The sequence below is a fragment of the Podarcis cretensis genome, assembly GCF_951804945.1.
Source record: "Podarcis cretensis genome assembly, chromosome: 1".
Classification (NCBI taxonomy): domain Eukaryota; kingdom Metazoa; phylum Chordata; class Lepidosauria; order Squamata; family Lacertidae; genus Podarcis; species Podarcis cretensis.
Window position 1 is genome coordinate 74,087,949 of NC_137170.1, and position 7,298 is coordinate 74,095,246.

A 7,298-nucleotide genomic window follows, 5' to 3' on the forward strand; every position below is an offset into this window, starting at 1 on the left:
GTTGGGTTTGTTGGTTTCTGCTCTCTTCACTGTGCAGCGAAGTGCTTGTCACGAGGCAATGTTTACATTCCACAGTCTGTACTGTTGGGTTTTCCCACGGGAAATGGAGACTGGATGTGACGTACACTGGTTTCCTGTTTTTCACAGTTCTCCCAGTGTATTCTCTCCATGCTTCAGAGGAGAGAGGATGCATTCTCTGCTCCGGCAGAGGCAAGATGTTTTTCTGTAACCTACCAGCTTTGAAATGTAAATAAAGCAATATAGAGTATGTGCACGTATTCCTCATCATTCCGCTGTGCACGGACACTGCTACAAATCAACATTTTTGGTTATGGCCCAGAACAACGCAGTCAAAGTGACGGATGGACTTCGGAGTGCCAGCAAAGAATGCAATGGAATGCAGAAGGATGGATCGGACGCTATCTCTGCGCGTCAAGATGATTGATGAGGTATGTGCTACTGCTCCGGGCAGCCTGCCAGCATCTATTTAATGGCTTTATGGCTGGACTTTGAACTTTTAAAGCCGTTTGCCGGACACAGGCAAAGGATCATAGGATCAAGTTACTTTGCTGGGGAAATCGAAAGTAACTTTTAAAAGTGCTCTTGGAGTAATGCAGCTGCAGAGAATAGTGACGCAGCACTATTTAAGGCAGCAGAGGGAAAGCACTTTTGAACTTGCCTTTGGCATGATGTTTGAGGCAGCTGCAGTTAAGTAGAGTGGCACAGGCTCACATGCAGAGGCTGTTTTGAACTTGCCTTTGGAATGAGGCTTGAAGCAGCACAGACGCAGCTTGTATAAAGCAGCTTGTTTAAAGCAGCAGAGATGATGCAGAAGGCAAATGCCAGAGTCATGATGGCTAGCTGCAGAAGGCTGGCTGATGCACGTGGGGAATCTGATGCCAATCAGCCACATGCTCAGCTCAGAGTAGCTTGTGATACTGCCATGATTCAGAATGAAGCAGATTGCCAGGGTGATAGCTGCATGGGAAAGGGGGAGTCTTCACAGACGTCATCCCAGAGTGCAGTGGAACCACCAGATGGCACCAAAGCTTTGAAGGCAGTGAAATGCTACTCCTGTGGACGTCTAGGCCATATGAAGAGGGAATGCAAATATCCCAGGGCCAAAACAGAGCAGCGCAGCGGAAGCTCATCACGTGGAAAAGGCCGAGGCAAAGGCAAAGGTCCGGTGTCCAGGACAACGCAGCCCAAAGCAATGGTCTCACGCTTTACTCCAAAAGTTGCAGAGGTCCAGAAGACGTCTAGATCTTTCTTCGTTGTTGATTCAGCGGCTACTCACCACATGTGCAACGATAAGCGACTGTTCGTGTCTTTTACACCGCAGGAAGGTGCGATTCACCAGGCGGATGACCACACAATCCCCAGTAAAGGCTACGGAACTGTTGTTCTTCACAGTTTGGACTTATCGATACAGAATGTACTTTATGTGCCAGATGCCAAAAAATAATCTGCTCAGCGTTGGACAGATGAATGAGCGGAACATTGACGTTTCCTTTAAGAACAAAAGGTGCATCATCACAAAGAAAAATGATTATGTATTGTATGCTGAATATGTTGATCGTTTATATGTTTTGTATTATGATGATGTTGTGCAGGATGACACTTGTTGCATTGCAGGTTCTAACAAAGGTTTGCATGCAGATTGTATTCATGATTTTCATCGAAAATTTGGTCATTTGCATTATGAGGCAGTATCTAAAATGCCTGCCTTGGTTGAAGGTATGACTATTAAACCCTGCAGGTACCACATGAAGTGCAAGGCATGCGCAGCAAACAAGGTGAAAATGGCTGCGAAAGGTAAGGTGTCTAGTAGGCAAGCTACAGAACCATACCAAATTGTTCATGCTGATTTGGTTGGACCACTAGCGCCCTCTTTGGGAGGAAATAGGTACTTCATGGTTCTCATTGATGCATTTTCCAGGTATATTTATGTGTACAATCTCAAGCAGAAATCAGAGGCTTTTCCTAGGTTCAAGGAATTCTGTGCTTGGTTGGAAAATGTGCATGGTAAGAAGGTAAAGACTCTTTTCAGTGATCGCGGAGGAGAATTCACTTCTCAGCAGTTTGAAGCTTTTCTGTCTGAGAAAGGAATTCAACACGATTTGTCTAGTCCTCGCTCGCCATGGCAGAATGGACTTGCGGAATGAGCAAATCAGACATTGCTTCAAGGGTTAAAAACCTTGCTACATGATGCGAATCTTCCAGAGAGTTATTGGGCCGAAGCTCTCTCATGTTTCACTTACAGTTATAATCGCAGGTTATCTTCAGCGATTGGTTGTACCCCCTATGAGAAGATGTTTGGCAAAAAGCCATACATCAAACACATGAAAATTTTTGGTTCTGACATGTGGGTTAATTCACCACAAAACTCCAAGTTAGACAAGCGTGGTTTGCATGGTATCTTTCTAGGTTATGAGAAAGGTTCTTACAGAATAAGGATGACTGACTCTAAGACAATTAAGCTCACAAGAAGTGTTGAGTACAATGCCAAGTGGGGGGAGAATGTGGGAATTTTCCAATGTTACCCTGATGACAGTGATGAGACTGAGGATAGTCAAAAGCAACCACAGCAACCCACACCCACTGATGAAAGTTCTGATTCTGAGTCTGAAACTGAATCAGGTGATTCAGAGGATTTCAAGAGTGCGAAAGCCTCTATGCGACCCTCTGAAAGTTCTGATCAAGAATTGGAGGAACCATTGTTCACAATAGGTCACTTTTCTCCCAAGAAGGAAGAGGAGAGTGGTGAAGACTTAAGGCTAATTCGCAGGTCACAAAGAGCCACAAAAGGTAGACCTCCAAAGAGATTTGCTGATGAGTTTGCCAAGATAGCAGTAACAGCTGTTAAAAGCTCCAAGAAGGTATTTGAACCTTCAAGTTTCCAAGAAATCCAGGATTTGGATTCAAAGGAAGCTGAACCATGGTTAAATGCCATGAAGGCTGAGCTTGATTCCTTAGAAAGGAACAAAACATGGGACCTTGTTCCAGTAGTTCCAGGAATGAAACTGCTTGGAAGCAAATGGGTCTTCAAAGCGAAGACTGATCAAAATGGCAAGATAGTCAGACACAAAGCCAGATTGGTAGCCAGAGGTTTTGCACAGGTACCAGGTGAAGACTATCACGAGACCTACTCACCCACAGTGAGGTATGAGAGCATTAGGCTTATGCTCAAGCTAGCTGCAGAGGAGAATCTACACATTAGTCACCATGATGTGAATACAGCTTTTCTGTACGGATCTCTAGATGAATCACTTTATATGCTTCCACCTGATGGCGTACAGGTAAAACAGGAATTTGTTTGTGCTCAACTGAAAGAGCACTTTGACATGAAAGATCTTGGTGAGGTAAACAACTACCTATCTCTTGAAATAGAGAGAGATCAAGATGGTAACATTCTAGTACACCAGTCACGGAAAATTGCTGATGTGTTAAGCAAACTAAACCTGATGGATGCTAACCCTGTAGACACACCGATGACAACAGGTTATCAGGTAGATGACACTGAAGAAGCATTTTCTGACACTACACTGTACAGAAGTGTGCTAGGCAAGCTAAACTTCATTGCCAGATGTTCAAGACCAGACATTGCTGTTAGCTGTAATTTGCTAAGCAGACAAGTCAACAATCCTACTGTTAAGGATTGGAAAGCTCTGAAACGCATAGCGCGGTATTTGAAAGGCACTATGCATTACAGACTGAGATTTAACAATCAGAAGTCTGGTGGTCTTGAGATATTTGCAGATGCAAGTTTTGGAAGTGACACTACAGACAGGAAAAGTACGTCTGGAGTTTGCTATATGTACAATCAGGCTCTATTTGATTGGTCATGCAAGAAGCAAACAACAGTTAGCTTAAGTACTTGTGAAGCTGAACTGAATGCACTGTCTTATTCACTTAAGGATTGTGAATGGTTGTTACAATTGTGCAAAGACATGAAAATTCCTGTCAAATGTCCAATCCAGGTTTACCAGGACAACAAAGCATGTTTGGCTTTGCTGAATTCTGAAGGTTGTAAGCAAAGCACGAAGCACTTGCAATTGAAGGTGCAACATGCTAGGGAATGTATTCAGAAGGGACTCGTAACGGTGTCCTATATGCCAGGTAATGAAATTCCTGCTGATGTATTATCCAAGATTGTATCAAGGGATCAACACTGTACCTATGTGCAGAAGTTGGGTTTGTACTGATATTGTACGAACACGCTGCCCAGTGATGTTCACAGAAAGGGGGAGGATGTTGGTTTCTGCTCTCTTCACTGTGCAGCGAAGTGCTTGTCACGAGGCAATGTTTACATTCCACAGTCTGTACTGTTGGGTTTTCCCACGGGAAAGGGAGACTGGATGTGACGTACACTGGTTTCCTGTTTTTCACAGTTCTCCCAGTGTATTCTCTCCGTGCTTCAGAGGAGAGAGGATGCATAATAATAATAATAATAATAATAATAATAATTTATTATTTGTACCCCGCCCATCTGGCTGGGTTTCCCCAGCCACTCTGGGCGGCTTCCAACAGAGATGAAAAATACACTAAAATATCACATATTAAAAACTTCCCTGAACAGGGCTGCCTTCAGATGTTTTCTGAATGTCAGGTAGTTGTCCATCGCCTTGACATCCGATGGGAGGGCATTCCACAGGGCGGGCGCCACCACCGAGAAGGCCCCCTGCCTGGTTCCCTGCAACTTGGCCTCTCGCAGTGAGGGAACCGCCAGAAGGCCCTCGGAGCTGGACCTCAGTGTCCGGGCAGACCGATGGGGGAGGAGACGCTCCTTCAGATATACTGGACCGAGGCCATTTAGGGCTTTAAAGGTCAGCACCAACACTTTGAATTGTGCTCGGAAACGTACTGGGAGCCAATGTAGGTCTTTCAAGACCGGTGTTATATGGTCTCGGCGGCCGCTCCCAGTCACCAGTCTAGCTGCCGCATTCTGGATTAGTTGTAGTTTCCGGGTCACCTTCAAAGGTAGCCCCACGTAGAGCGCATTGCAGTAGTCCAAGTGGGAGATAACCAGAGCATGTACCACTCTGGCGAGACAGTCTGCAGGCAGATAGGGTCGCAGCCTACGTACCAGATGGAGCTGGTAAACAGCTGCCCTGGATACAGATTTGACCTGTGCCTCCATGGACAGCTGTGAGTCCAAAATGACTCCCAGGCTGCGCACCTGGTCCTTCAGGGGCACAGTTACCCCATTCAGGACCAGGGAATCCTCCACACCTGCCCGCCTCCTGTCCCCCAAAAACAGTACTTCTGTCTTGTCAGGATTCAACCTCAATCTGTTAGCCGCCATCCATCCTCCAACCGCTTCCAGACACTCACACAGGACCTTTACCGCCTTCACTGGTTCTGATTTAAAAGAGAGGTAGAGCTGGGTATCATCTGCATACTGATGAACACCCAGCCCAAACCTCCTGATGATCCCTCCCAGCGGCTGCATGTAGATGTTGAAAAGCATGGGGGAGAGGACAGAACCCTGAGGCACCCCACAAGTGAGAGCCCAGGGGTCTGAACACTCATCCCCCACCACCACTTTCTGAACACGGCCCAGGAGGAAGGAGCGGAACCACTGTATGACAGTGCCCCCAGCTCCCAGCCCCTCAAGACGGTCCAGAAGGATGTCATGGTCGATGGTATCAAACGCCGCTGAGAGATCCAGCAGAACTAGGAAACAGCTCTCACCTTTGTCCCTAGCCCGCCGGAGATCATCAACCAGTGTGACCAAGGCAGTTTCAGTCCCATGATGAGGCCTGAATCCCGACTGGAAGGGATCCAAATGGTCCGCTTCTTCCAGGCGTGCCTGGAGTTGTTCAGCAACCACTCGCTCAATCACCTTGCCCAAGAATGGAAGGTTTGAGACTGGGCGATAATTGGCCATCGTGGCCGCATCTAGAGATGGTTTTTTAAGAAGCGGTTTAATAACCGCCTCTTTCAGCGGGTCTGGGAAGGCTCCCTCACGGAGGGAAGCATTCACCACCCCACGAAGCCCATCGCCCAGTCCTTCCCGGCTAGCTTTTATAAGCCAGGATGGGCAAGGATCCAGGAGACAGGTGGTTGGCTTCACTCGTCCAAGCAGCCTGTCCACATCCTCGGAGGTAACAGATTGGAATTGATCCCACACAACTTGACCAGACAGGACTCTAGCACTCTCCCGCCCCGGCCCTGCTCCCACGGTGGAGTCTACTTCTTCCCGAATCTGAGCGATTTTATCTGCAAAAAAATTTGCAAAATCATTGCAGGAGAACATTTGGCCCGTACTGGGCCCCGATGTTACAGGTGGTTCCGCTGAATTGAGAACCACCTGAAAGAGTCTCCTGCTGCTGTTTTCTGCAGATGCAATAGAGGCGGTGAAGAAAGTCTTCTTCGCCGTCGCTATCGCCACTTGGTAGGCTCGACGTTGAGCTCTAACCTGTGTCCGGTCAGATTCAGAATGGGTTATCCGCCACCTGCGCTCTAGCCGTCTCAACGATTGTTTCATTGCCCTCAGATCCGTGGAAAACCACGGGGCTCTCCGGGCTCCATGCAATCGGAGAGGGCGCTTCGGAGCCAAACAGTCAATAGCCCTGGTTAACTCCACATTCCAGCGGGCCACCAGGGAATCGGCTGAAAGGCCATCAACATGGGATAAAGCATCCCCTACCACTCTCTGGAAACCATTTGGATCCATTAAGTGGTGGGGGCGGACCATCCGAATCGGTCCCACCTCCCTGCAGAGGGGATGGGTCGCAGAGAAGTCCAGTTGCACCAGGAAGTGGTCTGACCATGGCACTTCTTTCGTTTCACTTTTACTTAGTGTCAGATCACCAACGTCCGTAGAGGTAAACACCAGGTCCAAGGCATGTCCGCGGCTATGGGTTGGGCCCGACTTATTCAGGGACAGCCCCATGGAGGCCATGCTTTCCACGAAGTCCCGAGCGGCCCCTTGTAAGGTCGTGTCGGCATGGATGTTAAAATCCCCTAGGACGACCAAGCTAGGTGTCTCCAGGAGAACATCCGCCACGACCTGAAGCAGCTCGGGCAGGGAATCCTTGGTGCAGCGGGGAGGTCGGTACACCAAAAGGAATCCTGTACTGCCCCTATTGCCCAACTTCCAGAACATGCACTCAGAAAACTGGGTCTTCCCAATAGGACGCCTGGTGCAAACTAATGACTTCCTAAAAATCACTGCAACCCCCCCTCCCCGCCCACATGACCTAGGTTGCTGTGCGTAAGAGAAACCTGGTGGACAAGCAGCGGCAAGGACAGGCCCATCTGCTTCATCCAACCTAGTCTCTGTCACACATGCC